Genomic DNA, 15,629 nt, shown 5'->3' on the forward strand with positions numbered 1-15,629 from the left:
ACCTGAGTGCTTAATATTATTAATACACAATCACACCCACCTCTTAGCCATTCTTTTTTTTTTTTTTTTTTTTTGAAGATTTTATTTATTTATATGACAGGTAGAGTTACGGACAGTGAGGGAGACAGATAGAGAGAAAGGTCTTCCTTCCGTTGGTTCACTCCCCTAATGGCCGCAAAGGCCAGAGCCACGCCAATCCAAAGCCAGGAATCAGGTGCCTCCTCCTAGTCTCCCATGTGGGTGCAGGGGCCCAAGGACTTGGGCCATCTTCCACTGCTATCCCAGGCCATAGCAGAGAGCTGGACTGGAAGAGGAGCAACGGGGACTAGAAACAGTGCCCATATTGGATGCTGGCACCACAGGCGGAGGATTAACCCAGTGCACCAAAGCACTGGCCCTCTCTTAGCCATTCTTTAACATTATCATGTAGTAGATTGAACAAATTTCCATAATTTATAATAATCAGAACAAAATACAGGCATGGATGAATGAATGAATTTTAGTCATTCTGTTGTAATGTGAATAGTAAAAATCATTTTTGAGCACTACGTGTTTTACAAGTACTTTTTTCAGAAACATGCTCACATAGCTTCATTTCAAACCAGCAATAACTTTTTAAGGTAAGTACCCTTATCCTTGGTTGGTAAGGGGAGTTATTTAAAGGCAAAAACTATGTACATGGTTACAGTCATGCACAGAATAGCAGAGTCAAGGCTCTCTGATGCCTGCACATTTCCTACACTATTATCCAAAGGTTCAAGTCATATATGATGAAATGTCAAACAGTATGAAGCACAGCACAATTTTTGCTCTAATTTCTATGTCTATACTTGAGTTAGTTGATAATAGTTAGAAGGAGGCAGGGAGAGAAGTACAGAGGTTTAATTTGATTTGTGAAGGATAATCAGGGTAAGTGAATGTGACAGAAGTAAAAAGAGCCTCCTTGGAAAAACCAAAGATTTCTGCAACTGGATGTCAGAATGCCTCCCAGGCAGGCCAATGATATCCCCAAGAATCAAGGGGGAGATTGTGTACCTCTGGTTGATGAAGAATAGTAACGGGTTCACAGACAGGGATAACCTAATCCTATTTGTGATTCTGAGTAATTTTCCTAGCAACGATGTGAAATGAGAATGATCCTAGACAGAATATGGAAAATATTCTACTTAAATTTGGGAAGTAAGATGAATGACTAAGAGGAGTGGTAGGCAGATATGAATGAAAGATTAACACAATTCCATTAATACATGGAGAAGATATAGATGAGAACTCAGCTTTATTAGTGAATAAAGTAACATTCATAATCAAATGCAATATTTGATTGTATTTTTTGCCCTTTGTCTCATCTCATGAAGGATCATCAAAACTGTTCTCCATTGCTGCCAAAAATCCCTGATTAAGAAGTGTTTGACTACATCTTGCTTCCTTGTCCTCTGAATTTGTTCCCTTGTTACTCCATTATACTACTTTCTGAATGAAACTAACCAGAAGCAAATAGCAAGAGTAACTGTTGTGGTGATTCTTCTGGCATAGAGTGAACAGCCAGTTCAGATTCTGTGGAGCGTAAACATATGAACAGCAAACCACACTTGCTACACTATAGCAAGCTGGCTGCTGACCATATATTGATGATGAGGTTTGAAATTTAAAGTGCAGCAAAGAATGGTTATGTAGAATTTTAGAATATGTGTGTGAGAGAATGGTGCCAGCTAAATGAGCCCTCAGTAGAAAGTAAAAAAAAATGCAATCTCTTCCTGTGCCTATGGGCCTCAACCCCTTTCAGGATCAATTTGTTGCTCTAAGCATTTAGGTATATTCACCATGTCCTGGGGCCCTCAAAAATGGACAGCCCAGTTCACTGGACACCCGGAGTGCTTTACAGTCACATATAGAGTTTCCAGTTGGGATCAACATCAGCAAGTATACTCACAGTTAAGATTCCGATGACAGTATATACTTGACTTTAGAGTCAAGTATTTACAGTATGGTGGTATAGACATCAGAATCCAGACACTAGTTCAAACCAAGTACTGACATTAAGACTGGTGATCAGGAAGCTGGGGCTGTGGCATAACAGGTAAAGCTGCTGCCTGCAGTGCCAACATCCCATTTGGGTCCTGGTTTGAGTCCCAACTGCTCTACTTCTGAACCAGCTCCCTGCTAATGCACCTGGGAAACCAGCGTGGGATGTCCTAAGTTCTTGGGCCCCTTCACCCACATGGAAGACCCAAACCAATTTCTTGACTCCTGGCTTCAGATTGGCCCAGCTCTGGCCATTGCAGCCATTTGGGAAATGAACCTGTGAATTGAAGATCTCGCTCTATCTCTTCCTCTCCTCTTTCTGTAACTCTGTCTCGCAAATTAAAAAAAAGACTGATGATCAGGAATATGGAATGTGATGACCTTAGAGAAGCTGCTGAATGGTCCAAGTGATATTTCCTCATGTCTTACAAGGGATGACATGTGAAACTTACATATAAAAATAAGAGGAAAATGTACTCGTTTTCTGTAGGAACTTGCCATTCTTCAATTCATACTTCATTTAGAAATTTTGTAGCTCTCCTCATCAGTTATAGTTATAAGGAGGAAATCTGCATTCCATGTACAACATAATCTTCATATCAAAAAATGTGTAGCTTAGAGAATAACTGGCACAGAAAGAACATGGGGACTCGAGGACAACATGAAATGAAAGAGGCTTTGTGGACAAGAAATTCAGTTACATGCAAGAAGAAATGTGTGGGCTAGCTCTACAGACTATAATACCACAGAATCCAAAACTGTATCCTTTAGGGTATTTGACATACAGGTGAGAAGCTTGAGTGCATTGTGATTTATGAGCCTGCCAAATACTCACCATGTATGATTTTGTTACTGCTTAGCTCTTCTTTACATCCTGCCTGCCGTGATATGAGTTGTGGATCTGGCAGTCTACCCAAGATTCTAACTCTAATAACAAATTGATTCTTCACAGGGAGGCTATTTTTTGTAAGGGTATTCAAACCCACGCAAAAGGAGAAATGGGATGGTGATTCCTCAGTGGAATTACAGTAGTGGCCTTGTATCATCAAAGAAATGACTTCACTTCTTGGAATCTATTTTCCTAGGTTTCTTCATCAAATAAGATCTCACCAAATTCCAACTGGGCTGCTCACCCTGTACCCCATGCCATGTACATGGAACACAATTACACAACACTATCCATACATCTATTGTAGAAAAATTTTATTTAATAAATATAAATTTTTGGCCATCACCGCTGCTCACTTGGCTAATCCTCCGCATACAGCGCCAGCACCCCGGGTTCTAGTCCCAGTTGGGGCACCGGTTCTGTCTTGGTTGCTCCTCTTCCAGTCCAGCATTCTACTGTTGCCTGGGAAGGCAGTGGAGGACAGCCCAAGTGCTTGGGCCCTGTACCCGCATGGGAGACCAGGAGGAAGCACCTGGCTCCTAGCTTGGGATCAGCACAGCGTGCCAGCCGTAGCGGCCATTTGGGGGATGAACCAATGGAAGGAAGACCTTTCTCTCTGTCTCTCTCTCTCTCACTGTCTAACTCTGCATGTAAAAAATATATATATAAAAAATATAAATTTTAAGTACAGCTATTGGAATAAAGCAGTTTTCCCCCCATAACCACCGTTCCACCCCCACTCTCATCCCACCTCCTACTCCCTCTCCCATCCCATTCTTCATTAAAATTCATTTTTATTTATATACAGAAGATCAACTCTATACTAAGTAAACATTTCAACAGTTTGAACCCACACAGGCACACAAATTATAAAGTACTGTTTGAAAATAAAGTTCACTATTAATTCTCGTAGTACAACTCATTAAGTACATGGGGAGCAAGTACACTAACTCCTGTTGTTGATTTAGCAATTGACACTATTCTTTATGATGTCAATGCTCACCCAAGGCTCTTGTCATGAGCTGCCAGGGCTATGGAAACCTTTTGAGTGCACAGGTTCTGTCATTATTTAGACAAGGCCATAAGCAAAGTGGAAGTTCTCCCCTTCTTTCAGAGAAAGATACCTCCTTTGATGTTCCCTTCTTTCCACTGGGATCTCACTCAGAAATCTTTAATTTAGGCCACTTTTTTGCCAGTGTCAGCTTTCCATGTCTGAAATGCTCTCTTGTTCTTAGCCAGATCTGAGTGCCTGGCTAATGCACTGAGGCCAGAGTGCTGTTTAGGGAGTTTGTCATTCTGAGCCTGCTGTGTAACCTGCTTCCCATGTTGGATCAATCTCACCTTTTTAATTTTGTCTATTGTTATTAGCAGACTCTTGGTCTTATTTATATGATCTCTTGGGCAATTATTCCTTTCTTTATCAGAAATGCACTTAAAACGATCACTTAAAGTAGTAAGATGTCATTAGTATCTGCCACCTTAATGGGATTTGAGACCCATGGCAGATTTTTAGCTTTGTTTTACTCTTAGAGGTAAGTCCGTGGGAATGTATGCCAATTTGTACATCTCTTCCCTCTTTTATTCCCACTCATATTTTTTTACAGGGATCAATTTTCAATTGAATTTGAATAATAATTCCATTTTAAGTAAAGGGTTCAACCAATGGTATCAAACAGAAAAAGAAAATACTAAAAAGAATAAAATAATTATCTGTTCCTTGACAGGAAAAGTGCTGATCAAGTCATTGCTTCTCATAGTGTCAATTTCACTTCTAGAGGTTTCCTTTTAGATGCTTAGTAGTCACAGATCAGGGAGAAGAAACGCTATTTGTCCCCTTTGGCTTATTTCACTCAGTTTGATGTTTTCCAGATTTTTCCATTTTCTTTCAAAAAACTGGATTTCATTTTTTTACCACTGTGTATTATTTCATAAAGTACATATCCCATAATTTCTTTATCCAGTCTTCTGTTGATGGACATTTAGGTTGATTTCATTGTACATTGAGCCGCAATAAAAATGGAAGTGCTGATAGCTTTTTTAATTTCTCAATTAAATTTCCCTTGGGTAAATTCCAAGTAGGATGGCTAGCTTGCACGGTAGGGCTATATTCAGATTTCTGAGTTATCTCCTAACTGTCTTCCATAGTGACTTTACCAGTTTGCATACCCATCAGCAGTGTATCAGGGCACTGTTTTTCCCACATCCTCACCAACATTTGTTGTTTGTTGAATTCTATATGAAAGTCATTCTAACCAGGGTGATGTGAAACCTCATGGTGGTTTTGATTTTCATTTCCCTAACAGCTAGTGATTCTGAACATTTTTTAATGTGTTTGTTTGCCATTTGGATTTCTTCTTTTGAAAAATGTTAGTTTAAGTCCTTGGCCCATGTCTTAAGTGGGTTGTTTTGTTGTTGTAGAATTTCTTGATCTCTTCTGGTTGTTAATCTTTTATCAGTTGCATAATTTGCAAATAATTTCTCAGAATCTGTTCATTGCCTTTTCATTTTCCTGACTGTTTCTTTTGCCATACATTAACTTCTCAACTTGATATAATCCCAGTTGTTAATTTTGGCTTTGGCTTCCTGTGCCTCTGGGGTCTTTTTCAGGAAGTCTTTCGCTATACAAATATCTTGTAGATTTTCTCCAAGGTTCTCTAAAAATTTGATGGTGTTGGGTCATAGATTTAGATCTTTAATCCATGTAGAGTGGATTTTTGGTTAAGGTGTATGATAGGGGACTTCATACTTCTGCATGTGGAAACGTGGTTTTACCAGCACAATTTGTTGAATAGACTGTACTTGGTCCAGGAATTGCTTTCAGATCCTTGATCAGATATAAGTTAGCTGTAGATGTTTGGACTGATTTCTGGTGTTTCTATTCTGTTCTATTTGTCTATCTGTTTCTGTAATTTTTTTTGGATTCAATTTTGTTAATTTCTTATCTAAATTTTAAACTCTTATTTAGTAAATATAATTTTCCAAAGTACAGTTTATGGATTACAATGGCTTTCCCCCCCTCATAACTTCCCTCCCACCTGCAACCCTCCCCTTTCCTGCTCCCTCTCGCCTTCCATGCACATAAAGAATAATTTTCAAGTCTCTTTATATACAGAAGATCAATTTAGTATATTTTAAGTAAAGATTTCAGCAGTTTGCACCCACACAGAACATAAACTGTAAAATACTGTTTGAGTACTGGTTATAGCATTAATTCACATTGGACATCATATTAAGGACAGAGATCCCACATGAGGATTAAGTACACAGTAACTCCTGTTGTTGACTTAACAATTTGACACTCTTGTTTATGGCGTCAGTAATCTCCCTAGGCTCTAGTCATGAGTTGCCAAGGCTATGGAAGACTCTTGAGTTCGCTGACTTCGATCTTATTTAGACAAGATCATAGTCAAAGTGGAAGTTCTCTCCTCCCCTCAGAGAAAGGTACTTCCTCCTTTGATGGCCCATTCTTTCTACTGGGATCTCACATGCAGAGATCTTTCATTTAGGTCATTTTTTTTTTCCCCAGAGTTTCTTGGCTTTCCATGCCTAAAATACTCTCATGGGCTCTTCAGCCATATCCAAATGCCTTAAGGGCTGATTCTGAGGCCAGAGTGCTGTTTAGGACATCTGCCATTCTATGAGTCTACTGTGTATCCCGCTTCCGATGATGGATCATTCTCTCCCTTTTTGATTCTATCAGCTAGTATTAGCAGACACTAGTCTTGTTTATGTGATCCCTTTGACTCTTAGACATATCAGTGTGATCAGTTGTGAACAGAAATTGATCACTTGGACTAGTGATATGGCATTGGTACATGCCACCTCGATGGGATTGTATTGGGATCCCCTGGCATGATTCTAACTCCACCATTTGGGGCAAGTCCGATTGAGCATGTCCCAAATTGTACATCGCCTCCCTCTCTTATTCCCACTCTTATATTTAACAGGGATCACTTTTCAGTTAAATTTCATCACCTAAATATAATTGTATGTTAATTACAGAGTTCAAACAATACTATTAAGTAGAACAAAATAATACTGAAAGGGATAAAGTATTACATTGTACATCAATAGGACAAGGGCTGAACAAGACACAGTTTCTCATAGTGTCCCTTTCACTTTAACAGGTTTCCTTTTTTGTGGTTGGTTAGTTGTCACCTATCAGGGAGAACATATGATATTTGTCCCTTTGGGACTAGCTTAATTCACTCAGCATGATGTTTTCCAGATTCCTCCATTTTGTTGCAAATGACTGGATTTCATTGTTTTTGACTGCTGTATAGTATTCTATAGAGTATATGTCCCATAATTTCTTAATCCAGTCTACTCTTGATGGACATTTGGGTTGATTCCAGGTCTTAGCTATTGTGAATTGAGCTGCAATAAAAATTAAGGTGTAGACAGCTTTTATATTTGCCAATTTCATTTCCTTTGGGTAAATTCCAAGGAGTGGGATGGCTGGGTTGTATGGTAGGGTTATATTCAGGATTCTGAGGAATCTCCAGACTGACTTCCATAGTAGCTTTACCAGTTGCATTCCCAGCAACAGTGGGTTAGTGTCCCTTTTTCCCCACATCCTCTCCAGCATCTGTTGTTGGTAGATTTCTGAATGTGAGCCATTCTAATGGGGGTGAGGTGAAACCTCATTGTGGTCTCAAGGATCTAGAAAAACTGCAGCAAACCAGCCCCAAATCTAGTAGGAGAAGAGAAATAATTAAAATCAGAGATGAAATCAACAGGATTGAATCAAAAAAAAAATTACAAAAGATCAGCCAAACAAGGAGCTTGTTTTTTGAAAAAATAAACAAAATTGACACCAAGTTGGCCCTACTAAGTAAAAAAAGAGAAAAGACCCTAATCAATAAAATCAGAGATGAAAAAGGAAACATAACAGACACCGCAGAAATAAAAAGAATCATCAGAAATTACTACACAGAGTTGTATGCTAGCAAACAGGGAAATCTATCAGAAACGGATAGATTCCTGGACACATGCAACCTACCTAAATTGAACCAGGAAGACATAGAAAACCTAAACAGACCCATAACTGAGACAGAAATTGAAACAGTAATAAAGGCCCTCCCAACAAAGAAAAGCCCAGGACCAGATGGATTCACTGCTGAATTCTACCAGACATTTAAAGAAGAACTAACTCCAATTCTCCTCAAGCTATTCCCAACAATGGAAAAAGATGGAATCCTTCCAAATTCTTTCTATGAAGCCAGCATCACCTTAATCCCTAAGCCAGAGAAGGATGCATCATTTAAAGAAAATTACACACCAATATCCCTGATGAACATAGATGCAAAAATCCTCAATGAAATTCTCACCAATAGAATGCAACAGCACATCAGAAAGATAATCCACCCAGTCCAAGTGGGATTTATCCCTGGTATGCAGGGATGGTTCAATGTGCGCAAAACAATCAATGTGATATACCACATTAACAGACTGCAGAAGAAAAACAATATGATTATCTCAATAGATGCAGAGAAAGCATTTGATAAAATTCAATACCCTTTCCTGATGAAAATCTAAGCAAATTGGGTATAGAAGAAACATTCCTCAATACAGTTAAAGCAAGTTATGAAAAACCCATGGTCAGCATCCTATTGAATGGGGAAAAGTTGGAAGCATTTCCACTGAGATCTGGTACCAGACAGGGATGCCCACTCTCACCACTGCTATTCAATATAGTTCTGGAAGTCTTAACCCGAGCCATCAGGCGAGAAAAAGAAATTAAAGGGATACAAATTGAGAAGGAAGAACTCAAAGTATCCCTCTTTGCAGATGATATGATTCTTTATGTAGGGGATCTAAAGAACTCTACTAAGAGACTATTGAAACTCATAGAAGGGTTTGGCAAAGTAGCAGGGTATAAAATCAATGCACAAAAATCAATAGCCTTTGTATACACAGGCAATGCCACAGCTGAGGAAGAACTTCTAAAATCAATCCCATTCACAATAGCTACAAAAACAATCAAATACCTTGGAATAAACTTAACCAAGGATGTTAAAGATCTCTACGATGTGCATTATAAAATCTTAAAGAAATAGAAGAAGATACCAAAAAATGGAAAAATCTTCCATGCTCTTGGATTGGAAGAATCAATACCTTCAAAATGTCCATTCTCCCAAAAGCAATTTATAGATTCAATGCGATACCAATCAAGATACCAAAGACATTCTTCACAGATGTAGAAGAAATGTTGTTGAAAATCATATGGAGACGCAAGAGACCTCGAATAGCTAAAACTGTCTTGTACAACAAAAACAAAGCAAGAGGCATCACAATTCCAGATTTCAGGGCATACTACATGGTAGTTGTAACCAAAACAGCATGGTACTGGTACAGAAACAGATGGATAGACCAATGGAATAGAATTGAAACACCAGAAATCAACCCAAACATCTACAGCCAACTTATATTTGATCAAGGATCTAAAACCAATCCCTGGAGCAAGGATAGTCTATTCAATAAATGGTGCTGGGAAAACTGGATTTCCACATGCAGAAGCATGAAGCAAGATCCCTACCTTATACAAAAAATCCACTCAACATGGATTAAAGTCCTAAATCTACTACCCTACACCATCAAATTATTAGAGAACATTGGAGAATCCCTTCAAGATATCGGCACCGGCAAAGACTTCTTGGAAAACACCCTGGAGACACAGGCAGTGAAAGCAAAAATTAACTATTGGGATTGCATCAAATTGAGAAGTTTCTGTACTGCAAAAGAAACAGTCAAGAAAGGGAAGAGGCAACTGACAGAATGGGAAAAGTATTTGAAAACTATGCAACAGATAAAGCATTAATTACCAGAATCTACAAAGAGATCAAGAAACTCCACAACAACAAAACGAACAACCCACTTAAGGGATGGGCCAAGGACCTCAATAGACATTTTTCAAAAGGGGAAATCCAAATGGCCAACAGGCACATGAAAACATATTCAAGATTTCTTATCTAATTTTAATTATTTTTCTTCACTTTCCTGACCGTTTCTTTGCCAGTACAGAAACTTTTGAATTTGCCTCCGGGGTCTTTTCCAAGAAGTATTTGCCTGTGCCTATATCTTGCATGCATTCTCCTAGGTTGGTGTATCCATCTGTTTCTGTACCAGTACCATGCTGTTTTGATTACAACTACCCTGTAATATGTATTGAAATCTGGTATTGTGATGTCTCTGGCTTTGTTTTTGTTGTACAAGATTGCTTTATGTATTTGAGGTCTCCTATGCTGTTTAAAAATTTCAGCATCATTTTTTCTATGTCTGAGAAGAATGTCATTGGAATTTGATTGATATCACATTGAATTTGTAAATTGCTTTTGGAACAATGGACATTTTGATAATATTGATTCTTGCAATTCGTGAACATGGAAGATTTTTCCATTTTTCTGTTCTTAAATTTCTTTCTTTGTAATTCTCATCGTAGAGATCTTTAACATCATTGGTTAAATTTATTGTAAGGTATTTGAATTTTTGTAATCATTGTGAGTGGTATTCATCTTAGAAGTTCCTTCTCAGCATGTCATTGTCTGTATAGATAGGCTGTTGTTTTCTGTCTATTGACTTTATATCTTGCTACATGTTCTAGGTGGATGATCTTTCTGATGTCTTGTTCGATTCTCTTGGCTAGAATTTTGAGAATTTTTGCATATACTGTGAAATTGGTTTTTAATTCTCTTGCTCTGTTGCATCTTTTTCTGGTTTTCAAATTAAGGTGATGCTGGCTTCATAGAAAGAATTTGGGAGGATTCCCTCTCTTTCAATTGCTTTGAATAACTTCAGAGTTATTTGAGTTAGTTCTTCTTTAAATGTCTGGTAGAATTCATCAGTGAATCCTTCCTGTCCTGGGGTGCTCTTTGTTGGGAGGGCCTTTATTACTGGTTTCCCTCTTGGTTATGGTTCTGTTTAGTTTTTCTATGCCTCTATGGTTCAAATTAAGTAGGTTGTATGAATCCAATAATCTCTCCATTTTTGCTTTGTTTTCTAGTTTTTTGGCACACAACTCTTTGTAGTAATTTCTGATGGTTCTTTTTATTTCTGTGGTGTCTGTTGTTACATTTCCTTTTTCATCTCTAATTTTATTGATTTGTGTCTTCTCCTTTTTTTGGTTACTTTGGCCAATGGTCTGCACTTTTCTTTCTTTTTTTTTTTCCCCAAAAAACAGCTCTTCCTTTTGCAGATATTTTGTAATCTTTTTCATTTCAATTTTGCTGATTTCTTCTCTAATTTTAATTATCTATGTTATCCAATTTTTTTTTTTTGGTTTTGATGTTTTTTTCTAGATCCTTGAGATGCATTGACAGCTCACTTATTTGCTGTCTTTCATGTTTCTTAGGTTGGCAACTTTTGCTGTTAACTTCCTCTATTTTTTTAACTTTTATTTAATAAATGTAAATTTCCAAAGTACAACTTATGGATTATAGCAGCTTTTCCCCCCATAACCTCCATCCCACCCACAACCATCCCATCTTCCTCTCGCTCTCCCATCCCATTCTTCATCAAGATTCATTTTCAATTATCTTTATATACAGAAGATCTACTTAGTATTTACTAAGTAAAGATTTCAACAGACTGCTCCCACACAGAAATACAAAGTATAGAGTACTGTTTTAGTAGTAGTTTACCATTGGTTGTAGATGTTTTGATTGATTTCTAGTGTTTCTCTTCTGTTCCATTGGTCTTCTATTTTTTTCTGTACTAGTACCATGTTTTTCTAACTACCCTGTAGTATGTCCTGAAATCTGGAATTTTGATGCCTCTGCCTTTGTTTTTGTTGTACAACATTGCTTTAGGTATTCAAGGTCTCCTGTCCCTCCATATGAATTTCAGCATCATTTTTTCCAGATCTGAGAAGAATGCCTTTGGTGTTTTGATTGGTATCACAATGAATCTATAAATTGCTGTTGGGAGAATTGACATTTTGATGATATTGATTCTTCCAATCCATGTTCATTCTGGAGGATGTTATTCAGTCTCCATGAATCTAGAGATTCTTGAGTTGTTGATTTCCAGCTTCATTCCATTGTGGTCTGAGAAGATGCATGGTATGATTTTGATTTTTTTTTTTTAATTTGCTGAGACTTGCTTTATGGCGTAACATGTGGTCAATCCTAGAGAACGTTCCAGCCACTGCTGAGGCAAATGTTTATTATGCAAATATAGGATGAAAAGTTCTGTAGATATCTGTTAGGTCCTTTGGTCTATAGTGTTTATTAAATCTGCTTTTTCCTTGTTGATTTTCTGTCTGGTTGATCTGTCCATTGCTGAAAGTGGAGTATTGAAGTAGTCCAAAACTATTGTTTTGGAGTCTAAGTCTCCCTTTAAATCCCTTAACATTTCTTTAAATAGCCAGGTGCCCTCTAATGAGGTGCACATACATTTATAATACTTACATCTTCCTGTTGAGCTGATTGATCCCTTAATCATTATATTGTCCCCTTCTTGTCTCTTTTACCAGTTTTTGTGTTAAAGTCTATTTTTTCTGATATTAAGTTGGCTATACCTGCTCTTTTTTGATTTCTGTTGATATAAAATATCTTTTTCCATCCTTTCACTTTCAGCATTTTTGTATCTTTGTTGGTAAAAAAATGAGGATAAGTGATGAACAGTAGAGTACTCAAAAATTAAATGTTATTCAATATTACAGGGAGTGTGCTGTCCAGTAATGAACAGATAAAAAGAATAGTTTTTCAGAGGATAATGCCTTTTTAAAGTTGTTTTATTTATTTCATTTTATTTGAGAGACAGGGAGAAACAATGGGAAATTTTCCATCTATTGGTTCATCACCCAAATCTTAACATCAGCCAGGGCTGGGCTAGACTAAAACCATGAATTCCATCTAGTTCTCCCACATGGGTGTCAGGGACCCAAGTATTTGAGCCATCACCTTTCCTAATTGCACATTAGTGGGAAGCTGGCTCAAAGTCAGAGTAGCAGGATTTGAACCAGGTACTCTAACATGGGATGCAGGTATCCCAAGTGGTTGCCAATCTGCTTTGCCAAATGGCTTCCCGAAAGGAAACCTAAATGCATGTGACTAACTGAAGACAGTCAGTCTGAGAAAGCTGCAAGTTTATATTCAAATTCCATAACATCCTTGGAAAGGCAAATGATGGAGACAGTGAAAAAGTCCATTGTTACTAGTGGTTCAGTGTCAGGAAATGATGAACAGGTGGGGCTCAGAAGGTTTTAGTGCAGTGCAGTGACTCTATATGATAGTACAGTTATGTGCACATCACTTTATATTTGTCCAGACAGAGCAGCAAAGGTGAACCTTAGTGTAAACCATGGACATTGGATGTGTCCATGTAGGTCATCATTTGATGTAAATTTATTGCTCTGGTGGAGAATTGACAATGGAAAACGCTCTGCAAGTGTGAGGTAGGAGGTGTATGGGAAATCTGTGATTCTTTATTCAGTTTTGTTGAGAACCTAGATCTGCCATAAAAATAAATTCTAAAACAAGGCAAGAATTTGAATACCCATTCATAGGCAAAAGCCTGAAGCTAGAACCACCTAACACCCCCCAAAAGTAGATTTCAATGAATCAAAGACAGACATTTATGAGTTCAAATTATGGCAGTTCTGTAACAAAAGACAGGGGGCAAGACCTCATGATCAGTGATTTGCCAATGGTCTTTTTTAATGACACCACAAGCACAGCAACAGAAGAAAAACAACTAATTTGAACCTCATGAAATTTAAAAATAGTTTTTCCTGAAAGAGCATTCTTGAGGGAGTTAAAAATAAAATCCAAGAATGGCAGAAGATATTTGTAATTCATAGATCTGATGGGGATCTTATACTCAAAATATATAAAGACCTCTTAGCACAGAGCATCAAAACAGTAATAACCTGCAACTTCTCTGAAAAGACCAAGAAATGGCCAAGCATCCTGTGAAGATGTGATCCAGCGTGTGTGGTGTGACATGAAGGCAGGCTAGACCACAGTGAGCCCACTCAACATCTGCTACAGTAGTTATGAATCAGGAAAACAGAACATAATACCTGAGAGTGAAGATGTTGAGGAATTGGACGATATGGGCTGTTTGGCGAGAGAAGTAATCAGTTGCAATCACAAGAGGAGGCAATGTGGTAGCTCTCAGAAAGGCAAACACAGCATTACCATTTTCACCTGATATTTTGACTTCTATTCATACCCCGAGATTCAAATACAGGTGTTTAAACAGATATCTGTGAATATTCATGGCAGCATTATTCACAAAATATTCCCAAAGGGGATGCAAACATACACAGATGATGGAAAATCAAGTATTGATGAACTATTTAAAGCATTTGAGTGTTATGAGGAGGGAACACTTCTTCATATAAGTAGCAAGTACTTCCTAAGACAAAAAATGTATAGGACAGATCCATAATGGACATAGATGGAAAAATCCTTCAAGACATATAACTTGCAAACTCTAACAAGATGTTGAAAAGAACATATGTGTTTATCAGTAGTGCATGGTGAATGACATGTGTGTTTCTACAGTGGATTATGATTCAGCCCACATGAAATCAGGAGTTGATAAGTGATCTAACATAGGTGAACCATGAACATATGATGGTATGAAACTGTTTGCAAAAGACCACAGATCACACCATTCTACTTGTGTGCAAAACTGAGAACAGATAAGTGAATAGATATATCCCTCACATCATGATTGTCAGAGAACTGAAGGTTTGGGGGATGGGGAATGACTGATTGATGAGCACAGCATTTCCACTGGGGATAGGGAGAACGTTTGGAACTAGACTGTCAGGATGGCTGCAGCATGCACATGTGTTGATGTCAAGGAATTGTGTGATTTCAAATTTTATGAAAGAAAACTATTTTATGTCATAATATAAAATATAAGCAACCATGAGAAACATGAAAATGAAAAAAAAATCACCAAAAAGAAAGGATTCCCTTGCATGTAGATGATGGGAAGTTTCTGGTTTGGGAGCTGGTATTGGCAGTATCTGGTGCTAGCACTGGAGCTGGTGCCACAGTGAATTCTGGCTGAGTCTGGTCGTAACTCATGGGCATTACCAAAGTTGCTTCTGTTAGGAGGTTCTAGCTCTGAAGCTCACACTGGTGCTCTTTCTGGATGTGATGTCACAGCAGGATGGGGCTCTGCCACTGAGGTCAGACCTGGGCCTGGAGGTGTTGCTAGCCCTGGGGAGGGAGCTACCTTACTAGACCTAATCTGCCTTAGGTCTAGTTTGGAGTGTGTCCTGATTTTGCTTTGGGGATGAGCCATTATGGTGCCATGAGAAGCATTGGAGGTGTCTGGGCTCTGGCTCTACCTTGGAGCCACAGCTGCTAAAGAGTAGCTGCTCCTCTGCAGCCTGTGCAGGTCTTGTTCTGGGATCTTTCAGAGCTGCCTCAGCTCTAAAGCTGCTACTGGGATTATCATGGAGGAGGTCCAGATTTAAGTGCAAAGCCACTCCAGCTCTGCAGTTGCTGAAGGATTGAACTGCTCATTCCTGATCTTTCCCCATATCCTGCACACAGCCTATGCTCCATGATGGAAACACTATGCAGTCTCACAGTACTCCAGGATGCCAGCATCAGGAATGCACTTAGTGCCCCTCAACTACAAAATTTCAAATGACTACAAAATTATAGTTCACTCAATCTAATAAATAAAATAAGATGCAATACAGCGAAAAAAAAAAACCAAGAAAGAATAAAAATTACAGAAATACCATTAC

General features: G+C 38.2%; 1 protein-coding gene across 1 annotated transcript in view; it reads left to right on the forward strand.

The window, feature by feature from the left end:
• LOC108175946 (zinc finger protein 271-like) overlaps window positions 1-14,833 on the forward strand; it is a 124,092-nt gene extending 109,259 nt beyond the window's left edge. The window contains 1 exon segment of the mRNA XM_070052161.1: window positions 1-14,833. This exon segment is cut by the window's left edge and continues 21,028 nt beyond it. The gene's annotated coding sequence lies outside the window, so the exon portion shown is untranslated.
• Window positions 14,834-15,629: the final 796 nt, after the last annotated feature.

Source organism: Oryctolagus cuniculus, chromosome 11 (genome assembly GCF_964237555.1).
Source record: "Oryctolagus cuniculus chromosome 11, mOryCun1.1, whole genome shotgun sequence".
In the NCBI taxonomy this organism is placed as follows: Eukaryota; Metazoa; Chordata; class Mammalia; order Lagomorpha; family Leporidae; genus Oryctolagus; species Oryctolagus cuniculus.